Here is a 19567-nt window from a genome sequence, read left to right as displayed (position 1 = left end):
GACAGAATATTTATATAAGATCACCCAGTACAAAAATGAAAAGCAAGAAAAAGCAGTTATTAAACAACAAAATAGGGGTTGCAAATTGCTATACTGTGCTTATCACACTTCCATCAAAACATAAACAATTTTTTTAAAAATTCTAAATAAAAACAAATGATTGTTATTGTAAAATATCATGTAATCTCTGCCAATGGAAAACCTATTCGATAATGTTTAAATTTCTCTGAGGTTATTTTCAACACAAAGCATCTACCTTAATTTTTATTGATGTTTTAGGTTACTAAGAAGGAGATGTGCATTCATTAGGATATTGTTATTGTCAGGACTTTCCATTAATAACTGAATGGAAACTGTCTGCTAAGAATATACTGCATTTAACCAACGTTTTACAAAAATCAAACATTAAGTATTTTTCTACGTGCATCTTTTAAATTATACCTAGGCATTTCCTATGAATAGGAAATTTCCAAAATTAATTTTTATGCTGGTTGGGAACTGCTACATTAGAGAAGGCTCTTTAAATGCTAAGTGAAAGATGCTTAGAGTAAGTTGAAAGCATAGATAAATTCATTGAAACCCAATGAGAAAATGCTTCAGGATAAGGAAGCCAATCTATCTTATTAAGTACAGAACAATATGTCTCTATTTTCTGATAGCACTTTTGTCAATACGTATGTCTGGAACTACCAATCTGCTCATTTTAGGAGAGAACCTTTTACTCATCAAGGCTCACATAAAGAATGGTAGTACAAATCTTAAAATGTCATTTTATTGAAAAGCTGTCCATCTAACACAATATAAGCATGGCTATCTTCTTATGAAATTTTCAAAAAGTCTGGCCATAAATAACTTGTGATCTACACCAGGAAGATTGTTATATTTATTATTAGAATAAGAACACTAATAAGAAGACTGCTTAGCAGCATTTGTATAAGCAGCATAGGATTAGTTATTCTTTTCCATGAATATTTATATTCTAATTGCCTTAGTTTCACGGTACTTTTAAAAATGCTTAGGCACATAAATTTATGGAAGCAGATAAACAGAATTTGCTGAATATACCAGCGATAATTATTTCTTTCCTATGAACATTATGAGTGCTGCATAAGCAGATTTTGAGGATCAATGTCATTTTTCATTTAAAGCTCAAGATGAACATACTAGAGGCATATTATGCCCCTTCCCTTTCTGGCTTCCTCTACAAATGTTATAATTTTTGAATGGCATGAATTGATAATTCAACTTCATTCTCACAATCAATCTTTCAGTTTGTTATATTGAAAAATAATATTTTTTACAAGTTCAACCAGCAAATCTTATGCCTGAATAGAGTTTGAACTCAGGTTTATCATTGCTAAGTCAGAATTTTAATTGCTATGCAGCATTTATTAATACAGGTTGTCTGTGCTCCATGCTATATCAAGAAATTCCACTTTCCTGATGACCTTAAATAATATTACCATATTATCTCAAATACTAATTTATGAGATTTCCAAGATTCCCTGCAAGATGTTTGTTCCAAGAGATCACTGCCTATCCCAAATATCTAGCCAAAGAAAACTGGTTTAATCATATTTCTACAAAGTTTCAAATTATATTTTACTAATCACAGATCAGTAATAGATTTAACTTTTGATTTGGTCTGGTTGTAAGAAAAGGGAAAGAAAAAAGAAACGATTGTTAGATTATATTTGATGTGAATTGTTGCCTTATTGTAAACCCTGCAACAATAAATTGTTATTATATAGGACAGTGATGGCTAATGTTTTCCAGACTGAGTGCCCAAAGTGAACCTCCCACATGCAATGCACACATCCTCCGTGCATGCGCCCTGCCCCGCACATGCGTGCAATACCCACCCCCACACACATGCTCATCCCCCACATGTGCCCCACCCTGTTGAGCCTGCACGTGTGCGCCTCTGCATGCATTCCAACCTCCGCTCATGAGCAGCAAAGACACGTGCCATAGGTTCATCATCAATGGTATAGAACTATTATTGGTTTTCTACTATCATGTTATTCCTAGTCTCTATTCTTTAAATCGATAAGAACATGTACTCAAGGTTAAAAATTATTTTGTGCTTATAACCTAACCCAAAAACTGATTCTCCTTGTCAACATCAATCATATCAATCAATCTTTTTTTTTCAGAATAAGTCTAAAAGTTTTAATATAATATAAAACATGATAGCTTAGTCATCATTATAGGATTTCAGTTCATTTATAATCAGGACGAATAGGCAGATTATACACAAATTTATGTAGGACAAATGTAAACTTAGCTAAATGTAACAGATATTTCCCATGTGCGAGAGTATCAGGGCTGATCTTGTTACCTCTACAACACAATGGTTTTCTCACAAGGTATTGTGTTGTCACCATTCAGTCCCTAACAGGATCAGGTCACAGTGTAGAACTGCAGATAGTATCTGAAAACATAGCTGGATATCCCAATACCAAAACAGCCACTCAAAAGCCCTTTGACCCCCAAAGTCCAGAGGCTCCTTTGACCATTATTGCTGAAAACTGCTACCCTAATTTCCCAATATCTGTGGCTGGAAACCAAATGGAATACAGGCAAGTATTATAATAGGCTTAACAGAGTTTTAAACCAATATGAAGAACAAAACAGTTGTTATCATTTTACATCATTGTCCTGCCCCTGAGAGCACTTAAGGTACACAGAAACCTCAATACAGTCTAAGGGCATCAAAAGAGTGCAAATTCCTTTGGTAAAATAACTTTTTCTTTAATTTTTATTTGGGAATATCCAGAAGACTTTATTCCAGATTTCTTTTTCACTCTAAGCCTTTCTGTATCATTCTATCTAACGGAAACAAGACTTTGCTACTCCTCTTTTCATCATGGTAATAACACTCAGTAAAGTTTAGAAGTTCAGGAGAAATTAAACCTCATTTGCAGAGTGCAGAATATTTTATAAAAATCCCCTTCGAGATGTGCTAAATCTTGAACTTCCATCTATTATGGCTAGATTGATTGAGAATCTTGGGGCATATATTCATAAAACTAAGATAAAGAGAAGCAATTCATTAATGGAAAATGTGGTGATAGCTTGGGGTTGTTTGATACCTAAAAAAAAAGAAACAAATTCACCGAAAAGGGTATAAGGTTCTTCTGGTTTCTTTACTCTTAATAGATGATCCTAAAATGTAGATACTGTCAGGCCTGCAGTTATATCCCTTTTTGGATCTTTGGCCTGCCATACTCTCTCTTTTTTCATTATGCTGTTTCATTAGTGTAGTAGTTGGGAGGGGGGGAATAGAAAGGAGTAGCATTGTGGAATGTGTTGTTGTCATTCTTTTCTAGAAGCCCAAGGTCATCTTTTGTCTCCGCACCTCTGCACTTGACCGGAACCAGCTGGGTGGAGATGCGAGCGTGGAAGAAGAAGATTGGACTATGTGATGGATTTGTGGGTGTGGGGACAAGATCATGAACTTTCAACTGGGTGGGAATCCTAGGTAACTTCCAGAATTGGGATTCCACAGATGTGCTAAGATGTCTGACTTATTAAATTTGAACTTTAAGGATCGTTTTGCCTTGGACTCTGATTTAATTCTGCATGATACTTGGAACGCTGACAGATACTATTCACCACTTCATTATCTTTTGTTCTCTTATTCTAGAATCTCTTATTCTATGGATGATTACAGTATCTGTTGTCATTAATTTGGTTTTCTACTTGTAGTCACATGTTTTGATTGGGCTTCTTGATTTTTAGTACTAAACAATACTACCATCATCTTTTAATGACCCCATAATCCCTTGTGGGGTGCAGTCTGGGCAAGTGAATGGACCTGAGTGTTTACTGGGCGGATTCCCTTCCTGTAGCCAATGCAAAGTTATATTCAGCATATAAATTCTCATCGTGCCCAAAGAGAGAAATGTCCACCTCCACCTAGGATCGAACTCACAGCCTCCTGATTCTGGGGTGAGAACTCCACCTCTAGGCCACCACACCACTCCTACTAAACAATACTGCCATACTGAAATGGCAACAAATTGTAGTCTGTACAAGTAACAGCTAATCCTACACATATCTTCTAAGGCGTACTTCCCTAGTTCAGTGGGGCTTTTTCCAAGTGAAGTGAGCATTGCATGGCAGCCCAGAATTATTGCATAATTTATCACTAGCATTTACTTTCCTCCCTTCCATTTTCCTTTCCTTTGTCATTTTACATTATAAATTCATTTTGTATTTGTGCATGCCTACATACTGTTTTAATGATTAGTGGTGGATATAATGATATAAATCATGGGTATAATAGGCAGAGAACAAGGCACATTTAAATCTGTTTCCTCAAACGATATAGTTTGAAATTCCTTAGTCATTTTATTATACCATTTTTTTAAAAAAATTATTAAAAAGGCAGTTTTATAACACAATCTTCCCTGGACATTCTTCTAATTGGTGGTGTCTGGATTTGATTTAATTACCTTTTTAACTCTGAGTCTTCCAAAATTCTCTTCTCCCTTTCTTATGTTTCAAGCAAAGAATGGAAAATGAAATTCAGTACCAAGGACAGCACCAAAATATCAGGAAGGTGACATGTTTCCTAAAAAGATTCAATTAATCACTAAACATCTAAGAGCATATTATATAATATCTCAAGCATTTAAAAAGCCAAAAAAAAAACCACCTCATCATATTATCATGCCAAACATTATTCACCAGAGTAGAAAGGTGATATATCAATCAATAAAATAAAATAAATATTCAGCTGTACCCTGATTTTATATACCTGGGCTTCAATTTAAGTTAGGTCCTCTATATGGCAGGATTCAACCTCATATAGAAGCCAACATACATAAATGAGCTGATCAATGATTGTAAAAAAAGTACTAGTACTGCTGTTATCACTCCTACTACTGTATACATGGAAAATTTTCTCATTTTAACTATATATAGGAATTTGGTATCATTTCAGTGATATTAGTGGAGGAGCAGGACTTAACCAGGGTTAACTCTTATAAATTTTCCTGAAGATTCTAATACACTAATTATTTCAGTTACTATGGAACTGAATAACTGCTACACACATTTATCTCTTTAGTGCATTTCACAAACAACGATTTGTTCATGGTTTAAAGGTTCTTTTCAAAAGCCAATTTTGTCATACAATCTAGTCTGAACCATCTGTAGGAGACAGTAATATTTATTTTACTGACTAATTAAATATCTTTTCACTAGGACACTTATGTAAGTCATTATAATCATATTGATAGAGGAAATAAGATGATATAACCACTAAATGCTGTTTGCAAACTGAAGTTGATAGAGAACAAATTAGCCTACATTCTTAAAAAAAACTTAAAAGAACTGAGAAGCAGGGAAACATTTATTTATTTATTTCTCTATTAATTATTTTCCCACTCCACAATGTTTTAACCTTAGTAGAAGATCAGTGTTTACAAACAACATGCTAGTGACATTTTTATAAAAAGATTTCCATCAGTGGAATTCAACTGTGCCTATCAAGAAATAATTGTTTTGGATATCTGGAACAGAGTTGGAAGACTGATTGTCTTTCTACATGCTGTGTGTATAATTAAAACATTAATGGAAAGAGATATTAAAAGCAGACACAAAATGCATATGAAATTGTACTTGAGACTCCTAATCAAAAATTCAAACAAAATAGTAAGTGCTTAATTTTTTAAAACAAGAATGTTGAAATTTAGGACATTTTAATGTCATAATGAGATGCGGTGGCTCAGTGGCTAAGATGCTGAGCTTGTCAGTCAGAAAGGTTGGCAGTTCGGTGGTTCGAATCCCTAGTGCCGCGTAATAGAGTGAGCTCCCATTACTTGTCCCAGCTTCTGCCAACCTAGCAGTTCACAAGCATGTAAAAATGCAAGTAACAGAGTTCTGTACATCTTCAGCATTTAGTCATGCCAGCCACATGACCACCGAGACATCTTTGGACAGCGCTGGCTCTTTGGCTTTGAAACAGAGATGAGCACCGCCCCCTAGAGTCAGGAATGACTAGAAAAAAATGTGCGAAGGAAACCTTTACCTTTATCTTTAATGTCATAAGAAGGCAACATTTGTAAATAATTGTCATAAGATTTATAAAGCTCTAATACAAGCAGCATTTTACTTCTCGCTGCAGAATTTATAAAAGGGTCCAATAAAAATATTACTATAAAATATGTTATAAAACATTAACAGAAAACAAATTAAAACATTGTTATATATCTAAAATAAGTAATCTCGGTTGAAAGGAAAGAGTAATTGATATATTTTACCTAAAATAATATTAATAATGTCATATAATTATCTACCATATTAATATTTTTAATATTAACAATATTAAAATATTTTAATCATAAATTCATGATTAGATTCTTTTATTTCTCAATACATCAAATAATTTAATATGATAGCAAAATACTAATTTTCTATTAACTATATTGTGATTACAAAATGTTGTACATAAGGAAGTGCAAAATATTGTACATAATATCATTTCCATAAGAGGGTTTGTATTGAGAACACTGGAAAGTACAGAGTTCTAAATGTAGCTAACATTACAGGGTATCCTTTTAAAGTATCTGAAAACGGACTTCAAGGTGAAAATGTCATACTTAAGAGTCAGCATCAAATTTCTTTGGCAAAACCTGGCTAACTTTATATGGACAAAGCAGGATCAGACTTCGATGCAGATCACAAAAATTTAAGCCTGCAAGATAAATCAGTGGCAGGAGAGAAGGCAATGACAAATCATTTCTGCAATGTTGCCAAAAAAAAAAACCTTTATGAATATGTTTATACAAAAGCTTTGTTCCAAGTTCTACTCATAGGAAACTATGCTATTTTAAAAACTGCTTTAATAAATTAAATTGTCTATGTCAGATATAAGCAAACTATGTCAGTTTCCCAGTTCTAATTTCCCAATGATATTTGCATCAAGAATAGATTTGTTAAGATTCTCAGAATCGCTACTAGCATGCTTTATTTTTCTACTGAAAAACAGCGAGATATCATGCTGCTGACACAGTTTCCAATGCCTTGAATACTCTCTTATGTGATTGGCTGCTAAAAGCTGAAAAGCTGCCCCTATTTCTCCCTTGTTTATGCAATATTAGAAACACACAAAATCTGGCTACTTTGCAACTGTCTATCACAAGAAAGCTTTTCACAGAAAACATACAAAATTATTATTACAGGGCTTAACAGCAGCTATTTTTTTTTTAGTTCTGCTTTAAAAATGTCAGACATAGAATGTCTACTAATATCTGTTTAAATTTGTAATTGTTCTTTTTTTAAGACAAGAAAGACAAAGGAAAGAGATTTTCAAAATCTAGACTCTGACTTTTGTATTCTGATATCTAAATTTGGTGGAATCAGGCTTCCAAAATCTGGTTATCATGAGCCTGGGACAAATTCTACTGATGTTTTTATGGCAACAGATTTTCTGAGATGTATTGCTTGAAATAAGTGATGCTACCCTTATAGGAAGCCTATGCACTCTCTTAGTTTTGTTAAAATAATTGGCAGCATACTTTAATAGTATGATCTGCTTAAAACATACTTTATTAAATACCGTAAAGAAACAAGACATTCTCTTGACCTAAGCAAATAGACAATCGCAACATTAGCCTTATTTTGTTGTATTTTCATACCTCCTAATTATGATATAACTGATAATATATATATAACATGCTTAAGTTTGTATATTATATATAGAGAGATCAAGTGAAATGTTAATACCACTTTATATTCCCTTGGTAAGGCCACATTTGGAATATTGCATTCAGTTTTGGTTGCCACATTGTAAAAAGGATGTTGAGACTCTAGAAAGAGTACAGAGAAGAGCAACAAAGATGATTAGGGGACTGGAGGCTAAAACATATGAAGAACGGTTGCAGGAACTGGGTATGCCTAGTTTAATGAAAAGAAGGACTAGAGGAGACATGATAGCAGTGTTCCAATATCTCAGGGGTTGCCACAAAGAAGAGGGAGTCAAACTATTCTCCGAAGTACCTGGGGGTAGAACAAGAAGCAATGAATGGAAACTAATCAAGGAAAGAAGCAACTTAGAACTAAGGATAAATTTCCTGACAGTTAGAACAACTTGCCTCCAGAAGCTGTGGATGAAGATGTTGGATAACCATTTGTCTCAAGTGGTGTAGGGTGGAGCTGAAAGGCAAAAGGGAAGCAGTATGCTCCCTCCCATATTTGGGCATACCAGGTGCTTTGACATGACATGTGTGTGTGTGTGTATAGATAGATAGATAGATGATAGATAGATAGATAGATAGATAGATAGATAGATAGATAGATAGATAGATCTCACAATACAAAAAAGAATGATTAATATACTCATAACTGCAAACATCTGGAGACAATTCTATCCATTAAGAGTTTTGTCCTTTTGTTCATTGCTCTATTGAACACTAGTCTTTTCTCCCTCAAACCTGGATAATATTTAATTAAAGCTTTTTAAAAAGCCTTGTTTTAAAGAGTCTCTTCTGCTTTAATTATAATATTTAGTTCTTTCTAGTTCCTTCTTTTCAATTTTCATAGTCCCCTCTTATCAGCTTTTATTTTATTTTTATTTTCAACACCACTTTCCCAGCTATCATGAAACTTGCCCTTCTGATTGTTCTTAGCATCCAAAAGGCCATTAACTAGCAATTTCTTAAAGTGGTTAAGAAAGGAAGTATGTGAACCCAGTTTGCTTTTAAATACACCACATTGTGACTTAGGAGTAATGACTTTATCCCAGTTCCCAGAGATCTAAACCCACCAGAGACCATACCTTATGGTCTCACAGGGAGTCACTATATGGAGCACTTGTGGGCAATCCTGGTCCACTCCTTGTTCCGGAGAAGAATTCTGGGGAACTTCAGCAAGATGTTCTGCCACTGAGAGAAAAGTCACTCCCACACATCCTGGGCTGGGGCTCTCAGGACCTTACCCACCCTTCTAAGACATTCCCACTCCTTGTTTTAAGTGTAGCTTCAATGCTTGGATTTGGGCTCCCTTTGTCTCTTGGAGATAGCTGAGATATTGCCAGCCAAAGGAATTCAGTTCCATTCCATGCAGAGAAGGGAACTAGGTCTTGTCTGGAATTACCATCTCTATTTCAAATGATTAGGGTTTTTTTTTAAGTGTGTTTGTTTATTGCAATTCAATTATGAGATAGAAACAAGGAATGGAATCTATAACATGCTAGAAAATGCTATTGATGATGTTTGGAATAGAAAAAATAACAATCTCCAAAATATTTGAAAATGATTAGTAGAACTTACAAACTTAAATCATATTTTGAATTATGTAATGGGAATAAATACACATTACACATTTTGGAAAGGCAAAGATCTTTATATAATGATCTTGCAATATATGAAGCCAACAAGGGTAAACATGACACAGCATGTCCTAAGCAGAGGAGAAAGACCGACCAGAGATCCCAAAGATCAAGAAGTAACACAGGCAAAAAAAAGTTCAATGAATATTTTTATTTGATCAATTATAGTACAATATCACAGAATGAATAGGTTCTCAAAAATTACTGCAGCTGTCAGAATCACCCACTAGTGGTAATCCACCCCATTCTCAATTGTTGTCCACAAATAAATAAATGATCCATGGATATTTCTGAATAATTGCAGGTCAACACAACAAAGCCATGGTATAAACAAGATACAGTAAACTACACTAGGAAACAGCTAGGAAATGCCTCTATATATTATAATCAGCAATACCAAAATGAACATAATAAATGAGGTAGCTTAAAACAGAGATAACCCTGTCCATCCTTTATCCAATACTGTGTAATAAAAATATGGCACCACAGGATCAGCTTCACTCCACTAATTGTCTATTATGTTTCTTCAAAAATCAAAGTAAAAGGATGTATAATGTATTGTTATGCAGTCACTTCCTAATAGGAGAAGTTCTCAAAATATTCAGGATAAGGAATCAACATAAACCTTTTTCTGGGGCCATAGCCAGGTAAACCCCATATCCCACAATTTATTGTCTTGTTGTTCCTCAAATTTTCTCTTGTTCTTTTTACAGGCAGTCAGCCAGCAGTGGAGAAGAGCACTTCCATATCCTGGAAGACATCCGTTAAGATTTGCTGAAGCTTTATGAAAAACAAAGATGACAAGTGACTCACAGCTGTTTGCCCCAGTAGCTATAAATCAAAAAGATGCAATTGGCTTGGCTTAGTACAAGTGTTTGGAACAACAGAAGTACTGAGTGCTGAGCCTAAGTCTTCCTAAATTGTGTGTATATATTTATTCCCTAGCCCTTGAGGAAAAAAAGAAGCAGTGCCTGACTCATTCTTTAGAACAGTATGGTTTTTTAAAAAATCAGCCGCATTTTCTTCATAACTCTGATGAGTTCAGGAAGTCCCTGTAGGAGAAGAAGAGTCAAAATAGAAATCAGCCTAGAATCCCTATGTAGCCACAAACGGACTGAGTCCAACTCTTCTTAAATTCTGTTGACTCTTATCTGACACCAAGATAGTTCTAGCCATTAGTTGAGTCTTGGCATAGGCATGATCAGTAAATAAATCCCTTTAATTGAAACTTCACATAGGATGCTGATGTTTTGCACCTAACAGTCCCTGATTTTATCTATTATGGTTAGCAATTTGTTGCTGTTATTCATTATTTTGAATAATTATGAAAAGAGTAGCCTTCTTTATAATTCCATCTGTTTTTTCTCTATCTCAAGGAATCATTCCTTTGGGATGGGGGGGAGGGCAACTCTTGTAATGCATTTCTCCACATAAGTCCTATTATCTCTTCTGAGACACTCTTCTCCTTAAATGCACTGATTCCAATTCTATCCCTTTATAGTTTTACCACAGACACATAATGAGAATTTCTTCAGTAGCCTAAGGTGGTTTCAAGGGTTAAGCACTAAATATGATCTTTAGGAGCATTTAAGTGTAATTTATTCCACAAACATTAGTAAAGCAGCAACATTTGGCTGACCCGGTCTAAGCAGAGTCGCTACTTGGTTGGGCGACTTCCAGGGAAGTTGAAAATACAACATGAAAGGAATCAATTATTACTGGGGCCAAGAAAACTGCACAGTTGGGCTCCACATAATCATTATGAGCTCAACTCAACTCACAATGCTGCAGGAAAACAAACCATCAGCAGGCCACATCTATGCACACAACCGTGTTTACCCCTGAGGCAAATGTATTTTATAGTTCTACTAGCTGATAACCTAGAGTTGTCTGGGTATTTATTTATAGGGGGCAAAAGTCCGAACCAAACATAGTTTCTAATGTTGGATTTTCCCCCGCACAGAAGAAGTCCCCTTGCGGAGTACTGTGAAGCTGTTACCCTGACAACTCCACTGCGCTGTACAGTAGAGCCATTTTATGGCAGTACAGTAGAAGTCATTTTAAGGCACAACAGGCTGTATCTTAACAGAGCATGCACCCCCGAGAGGTGTTGGGGTGTCTTACCCCCACAACATTTTTTTCCAGAGTAAGTCATCTCTGTACCAAGTTTGGTTGAAATTGCTCGAGGCATTCCAGAGTTATGCTGGTGCATACAAACACACACAACCATTTGTGTGTGTGTGTGTGTGTGTGTGTGTTACATAAATACAAATAGCTAAGTCCTTATTACAATACAAAAAAATTGAAATAAAATTTGGATTTTATTTCAAGACTTGGATTATCCTGGGAAGCAAATTTATAATCCCATTTACTGTATGCTCCAAGCCAGCTCAAGGTCAATCCCTTTTCTCCAGAAATGGAAAAGATGTCATGTCCAGTCAACTGCTACCAAGAATTTTCCAGAGGGTTGCCTTTCATTTATACATTTTTAAAATCTAATTGGAGTTGGATTGTTAAAAAATAAGACTGATTGACCCAACTGAGCTTCAAAATGTATAATATGTTGCTTGATGGCAATGATCAGTCCCCCTTCATTAGAATGGCCTCTCTTGAGAACCCAGAGTGTTGCAGTTTTTTTCAGGGATATCTTTTTCCTCTTGATTTGTAATTATCTGCACTGAATTAGAATCCTTAACCTTATGGGAAAAAACCCAGTAACATTAATAACTAGTAGTCAACAATGCAAATCTATATCTCGTTTCTACTTTACTATAGTCTGACTAGGGTCCCTTTTTAATCACCAGGAAACAGTTGAAATATAGTCCTTAATATTTGAAACTGAATCTACTCCAGAGGGACAAAGGAATAGTTGTGGTATCAACTAAAGACTAAGCAAAATTGACATGTACTTCAGCCAAATAAGGCTTTACTAATGGAATATGCTGTTTCCCTCTGGCATTATAAGTGGAAGCATTATACAACTGCCGCTGATTTCCCCCCCCCCCCCTATATTTTGAATTACTTAGTTTGGTATTGTGTTTGGTACAGTTTCTGAATGACCATGTCCAGATATTTAAAAATTTCTGACTTGCTTCTATCATCCAGCCATTTAGGCACCAAACATTCTCATGAAGTTTGTACATTAGTAGAATCAGCCATTTTTCTATTGTAGTATTTATGAGTTTACCTACAACTTTGATCTGGAAATGATATCATGTAAATCTGAGGTCAATAAATGCAATGCATAATGCAACATCTGGCTCAGATGAATATCTTTCAGCCAGATGCTGTGGTATAAGGGAATGGTCAAAGAATTCAGCTCTAGAAACTGCCTGTTCATCTGCCAAAATATGTTCTGAATTAACACAATTGAGAAGTTATTATGTAAACTTACTTATGCTTAAGATGAAGAGCTTATAGTTGGCAGGTTAATCTTGATTGTCCATTTTATAAATGGGAAGTATAATACTTAAACTCCAATCCTTTAGTATCTGCACAGTATAATCAGTGTAAATAAATATGGAAGCTAAGATGGTAGTCCATCATTCCAAAATATTGTATAGGACTTCAGCAGAAATTGCTTTTGGGTCTTACTGTGCTTAAATTGTTTAGCAATCTGTTGTTGTTTTCAGAACTTGTTATGGGGGATAATATGAAACTTTAGATTTAATCAAACAAGTTAACTTGAGAATGTATTGGCTCCAAATGACTCTACCATATCATCCAGGTTTTTTTTTCTAACTATAAAAATCCCAGTGCAAATATCTACTACAAATAGAATTTTTTAGAACCTGCTGACCACAATTAATAACACTACAAGCTAGGAATCTACTCTTATTGTGTCCTGATGGCTTTTCATTCAATTTCTAGACTCCTTTCTCCTATTTCCTAAAAGCAAAGTATGCTAGAGTCATTTGGGGCCAATACATTCTCAAGTTAACTTGTTTGATTAAATCTAAAGTTCCATATTATCCCCCATAACAAGTTCTGAAAACAACAAGAGATTGCTAAACAATTTAAGCACAGTAAGACCCAGAAGCAATTTCTGCTGAAGTCCTATACAATATTTTGGAATGATAGACTACCATATTAGCTTTCATATTTATTTACACTGATTATACCGTGCAAATATTAAAGGCTCAAGGTATCAGAATCAAACCAAAGTTTGATAAGCCCTACTTTCATATGTTTTCTTTTTTGGGTCTGGTAGCAAAGCACATAATGGTGGCTGGAGTAGCTAAATAAAATTAATATATTTCTGTAAGATACAAATTTCTAAGTCCACCTCAACTATTATAAGGAAAAATCTGTGAAGCTTTCTCAGAAGTTACTCAGTGTCACTTTTCACTGATGCATTCATTCAGCCTGGACTGGGTCATACTGATAAATAAAGTCTATTTCTAAAAAGAATTTATCAAAGTCTCTTGCTGCTCTGATGCTAGGAAAATGCTAACTATATGACTAGCTCTCTATTTTTTTAAATAGGTCACTTCCTTGATTAATCCTATTATTAATCAAGGAGGATCTTACAAGAAAACTTAGCAAGAAAATCTTTATTAACAGATCCCTCCAGTGGATATAAATTTAGCTTGCTCAATATTTATAATAAAAAGAGTCCTTACTGTTCCCTATCACATTCTCTTAATGCCAGTTAAGAGTGCACCTGTATCAGGAGGATATTGATGGAATTTAGCAAAGATTAAGTTATCATTTAATCCCATTCTTGCATTAGAAACATCAGCAAAGGGGTAAATAAGTATGAAATTGCTTGAGTAAGCACCAAATTTGGCCCACAAGATGTTAATTTGGGATTGATTTCACAAAGGTGGCATGTATACATTAACCAATAATAGCATAACATTATTTAACAACATTGCATAAAGCTCCAAAGGGTCTAGCACACTGTATCTCATCAACCTTGGCAACTTTAAGATGTGTGAATTTCACCTCCCAGCAACATTTTAAGAAGTGTGGACTTCAGCTTGCAGAATTCTGGGAATTAAAGGTCCACGCACCTTAAGGTTGAGAAATACTGATCTAGCAATGATTTTAAAACATTGCTTAATTGTAATCTGGAAACATAGAACCTCACATCATTGTGCCTCATCTTTTTCTGGACAATGCTAGCAGTGAAAAGGATTTGTAACCATCAAAAAGTCTGATGACTAGGTTTCCTGAAATGAATGTATACTCTCTTGGCAATGTAATTCATAAAACCAAAGTCTTTGGACCTCTGTTCCAACTACTGATATTCCATGAGTAGAATAGCAAAAGAGTCTGCCACAATTTCCAGTGGAAGGCATAGGCAACACTTCTTGGATACTAACAGCTTGAAAGGATACTTTTTTATCATTAGAATCAGCTTTAAAGAAAATGATAATAATAGATTGAGTGTCAAGGTGGACAATAGTTAAAGTTGACTTTAACAGAGGTAATAATAGACTAGTGGGCAATTTTGAGAGGAGCACAACATTCACAGCTGGCCTTTTGCCCATAAGTCTTTGCTAAATGGCAAAAAAAGTATTCCTTCATGTAGTTGCTGGGTCTTTAGAATCTTCATCTTGTCCTTCTATTAATTCACTGATGTTTGCTAGGTCATACAAGTTGAAAACCTGAAGGCAAATGTGGAGCCTTGATCTGATTGAGGCAAAAAAAAAATCGGCATCTTTATGCACTAAAAAAATAGCTGTTGCACCACTTTTTCAAGTACAGTCTGGAAGAATTAAGGTCAACCCCAAGTGACTTTTCATTCATTATCCATGTATCTGGGTTGTCCAAGGTCATAACAGCAAACCTGGTACTTTGCTTCTCAGATTCATTGCAACAGTCCTAGGGAGCTAGGAAGACCAAATTGATTAGTGATTTGGCCATTCAGCACATTGTTACCAGTTCACAACTCATCTAGTCACTTTAGGATGTCCATCTGCTCAGAATCTGGCAAGGCACCAAAAGAGTCAATTAGCCTTGCTTCTAGAGATTCATAAATGCACTCTCTTTTTATAGATATTGCAAATTGTACTTTCTCAAGGGCATCACTGGTGGAGCATCCTTGAGTTTATCTCGGTTTAATTTATTACACTGTTAAAGAAACAGTATTCTCGTGAGCAAACTAAACTAAAAGCAGAGTAATTTTTTTCTGTACGAACATAAATATTGGAAATATTAAGAAGTTGCTCAAGACCAATTTCCTTTAAACAACATACTTGTAAGTTGTTACTCTTCTGGATGGTAACCATTTCACTTTCAGTAGATTTAACAGATACTAGTAAAAAAGCATGTAAGCCAGTTCAAGGGCCTTTTTTAAAGTCCAAGCATCCTCTATTTGTTCTTCTGTTAGATATTTGTAGGATGGCCTGACTCAAATGCAAATAACAATTTCTATTTCTCTCCTTTTTCCATGCTACACATTAGGCTCTCACTGGCCATTTTTCTTCCTGTCAGGTTTGGACATAAGTCCAGCTTTTTCCTTCTCCACTGGTGTTTGTTGAGCACAATTAGTGGATTTTACACTAAGAATACATGCCCTGGCAGTCTCTTGTTGTTGTTGTTGTTGCTGTTGTTGTTGTTGTTGTTGTTGTTTTGGCTTTCAATAGACTTTATGAAACTTTCTTTTAGAGACTCCATCTCGTATTTTTTAAAATTGCGGTCACCAACTTGAACATGGAGATTACTGCCTATTCTGTCAATAAAGGCTGTCTGGTTATAAAATCTGTTACAATCTCCCTTTTTAGATCCATATCATTCTCATCCTGCAGTGAAGCTGCTGAACAGATGGCAGAAGTCTCACAGGAGGCTACTGCTGCTATCTGAGTTCTCCTTCAATGTACAGAAAATTTCTAAAAATGGATAACTTTCCGTCTGTACTTATAAATCCCACTCCAGGGGATTCCTATCTGTTTGACAAGTATACAAGGCTCAAGTTATTTCTTACTTGCTATGTGTCTGTCAGTGGTGGCTTCTGGATCGCCCAAGCTCCTTACCCGTCCTTTAAGTCTTTGGCGCTTCTCCACACGCTCATGGCACATACGGCGCCTGAGCAACACCCTCCCGAGCTTCTTACCTGTCCTTTAAGCCTCTGGCGCTTTTTCACATGTGCATGGCCTTTGGTGCATACCGGTTGGAACGTGCCCAGCATCACCCACATGGATGTGCATGGCGCACACATGCATCATACCTGTCTGTGCCGCTTCCGCAAGCCTCTGCGATGCTCCAGCAGCTCAGCAGAGCATCACGCAGGCGCCATATGTGCCATGCACATGTGTGGAAGAGCCAAAGGCTTAAAGGACAGGTAAGGAGCTCGGGCAGATGGGTGGGCCCTCCGGAACACCATACCGGAACAGTACCCAGTTCTCTGGGCAGGCTCTGGTACGCCCATACCGGGGCGTACCACCTGCAATACCGGGGCGTACCACCTGCAATCCACCACTGGTGTCTGTCCATTTTCAACTGTTTAGAAAAGCTGCATGAAGCCTGTGGTCCAGGAAGTACATATTATTTCTTCTTTATTTTTCCTATCATGCAGTCCAGTCTGATCAATGAGTAATCAAAAATATTTAAACTAAAAGCTAATAACTGCTTGCTAAAATGAAATGTTTGATAATAATTACTAGTTAGCTAATTTACCTAAAGGTAAAGGTTCCACTCACACATATGTGCTAGTCATTCCCAACTCTAGGGGGCAATGCTCATCTCCCTTTCAAACCTAAAGAGCCAGCACTATCTGAAGATGTCTTCATGGTCATGTGGCCAGCAAGACTAAATCCCAAAGGCATACGGAACACTGTTACCTTCCCACCAAAGTCCTATTTTTCTACTTGCATTTTAACATATTTCCAAACTGCTAGGTTGGCAGAAGCTGGGACAAGTAACAGGAGCTCAATCCATTACACAGCGCTAGGGATTCGAACCACCAAACTGCTGACCTTTGTGATCAACAAGCTGAGTGTCTTAGCCACTGAGCCACCACGTCCCTTTGATAATTATTTCCAGTTACCTAATTTACCTAAGAACAACATTAAAAGTACAATAATAAAATAGCATCATTTTTGTATGACTAGCAGTACATTCCCATTAATTCCTTCTACTGATTCCAACGTGGTCTGATCATTCAGAGCAAGGAAGGAACCAGAGGGCTCAAGTAGGTAATATTCTAATGGTTTTGTCTTTGTCTGGCAAGAGACTATTTATGCTTGAAATCACAGAATGGTAATTTGTTATATAGATCTTGTTTACACCACAAGCTCTGCCTTACAGATTTCCTCTGAGAGCAAAACCATATTTTAATTGTCTTTTCTGAATAATTCAATTTTTTTTTCTGTTTAAAGTAACACTCCACCTCAGCAGAAGCATTCAAGAACTCTTGTTAAAGTTTTATCTCTGTGTTTGTTAGCAAAAGAACTCCCAATTAAATATGGGTCCGCCAACTAAACAGAATATGTGAGTGTTCTTCCATGAACTGAATCAATAAAGCTCTTTCAGTTGCCTGCTCACTTCTGTTCTCCTTCTACACTTTCCACCCCTTTGCTGATACTGATTTTTTTTTAAAAAAAATGAGGCACATTTTTTCTTTTCTAAAATGAACTGCTTAGAGTGCAATGGAAATTTGCAGTCTGGAATAAACATTGTGGACAGTAACCTGAGCCAGTTGTTGTCCTTGAAACTAGTGATTTTCTCTCCTAAATTTTCCCATTATTGTATATTTGTAATGTATGTGTAAAAGGGAGGGAGAAATTCAATCACTGCACATAAATCACTTCCTCATCTTCTACTGATGTGCTGCGTTATATTCCCAAAGATGAAAAGTATCTTATTTTAAAGATGAGCAAAAAATACAATGTTAAAGTATCCCATTCTGCCCAGCCATACAATAGGGTTGAATGTATGCTATGAATATGGCTTTGGTAGTAACCTATAGATTATTACATTGAGTATCCTTTGAGTTGAGTTCGGGTCCTGATGACTTCATGGAGCTATCCATGTGGTTTTCCTTGCAACAATAAGGAAATGATTTCCCCATTGTCTTTTTGTTGTTGTTGTTGCATTTTGCAGTCTAGTCCACAGCCCTGAGATTCCCCAATGGTTTCTCATTTAGGTATTAACTGGTATACCTGTTTTGCTTTTTCAGGTAGCCTGAAAAAGAACACAAGGGGCTGCCATTTATTATTTTGAGCCATCAACATCCATTTTTGAAGCCTGATGCCGTTAACGCTGGTATATATTAAATAGCCAGTTAGAGGCAGTGTGCAAAAACTTGAATACACACTTTTAATATTTAGATACCTAGCCCAATCTAAAATATCTAGGTGGTACATGTAATATTTTTTTTAAAAAAAATGGAAACCTTACCTAATCAGGATCATACAACAATTTCAAATGGTTGTCTGCAATGAACTGGACAGGTTTAAATAACAAGATAGGTTCTAAATAACTTTACAAAATATTAAGAGGCACAGGGACAGGTAGATCTTCAACAGCAATGTGTTTCAGAATATGCAGTCCATTACAGAGAAAGCCTGCCTTCAGTTCCTGGGAATGAGATCTAGAATAGGACCTTGCTAAGGGGCCATAAAAGGACAGGCAGAATTCAAGTTAGGAAATTCCCAGTATCACATCATATGGAATTATAGTAATAATAACCAGCATTCTGAATTGGGCTTGGAAGCCTCCTGGTAACCAGCAAGGCAAATAGGTATAACTGTACAATAGATTTCTCTTGTTAGCACTGAGGGGTTGCATTCTGAATCAATTGTACTGCAGCTTCCAAGTCATCTACAAAAGCAGTTTTCCATGTACAATACATTTTAGTAGTGCAGTTATGTCAGGGCTGTCAAACTTGCATCGTCACGGTATATCGTGACTTTTTTGTCCTTCACTAAACCGGGACTGGGCATAGCCAGCACGTGACACATCGGGCCACGGGGTTGACAGCCCTAAGTTATGTGGTGATCAGGCAATAAGTTACAATTGCCAGGGCTTCCTAGTATATGTAGACTTTATCTGCATTATGAAGCAACAACTATCTCAAAAATCAGTCATACAGGTAGTAGTAGGTATGCCTTAATATGCTCATTTTTCATTATTGCTCTGCAAATTGCATTGACTTTCAGTAGGGTTCCCAGGTGCAATTCAATGCCCTTGTCATTAATTCTAAGGCTTTTAATGGAACTGATAAAGTTATTTGTACAAATAACACCAGCCCCACCATATCTAATAGCATTGGCAGGCTCC

General features: G+C 36.0%; 1 protein-coding gene across 2 annotated transcripts in view; it reads right to left on the bottom strand.

The window, feature by feature from the left end:
* Positions 1–19567, bottom strand: part of OXR1 (oxidation resistance 1) — a 231569-nt gene that overhangs the window by 173116 nt on the left and 38886 nt on the right. The gene's annotated exons all lie outside the window — the stretch shown is intronic.

Source organism: Thamnophis elegans, chromosome 8 (genome assembly GCF_009769535.1).
Source record: "Thamnophis elegans isolate rThaEle1 chromosome 8, rThaEle1.pri, whole genome shotgun sequence".
In the NCBI taxonomy this organism is placed as follows: domain Eukaryota; kingdom Metazoa; phylum Chordata; class Lepidosauria; order Squamata; family Colubridae; genus Thamnophis; species Thamnophis elegans.
The sequence above is the reverse complement of the archived record's forward strand: the minus strand, read 5'-3'. Positions and strand labels throughout refer to the sequence as shown.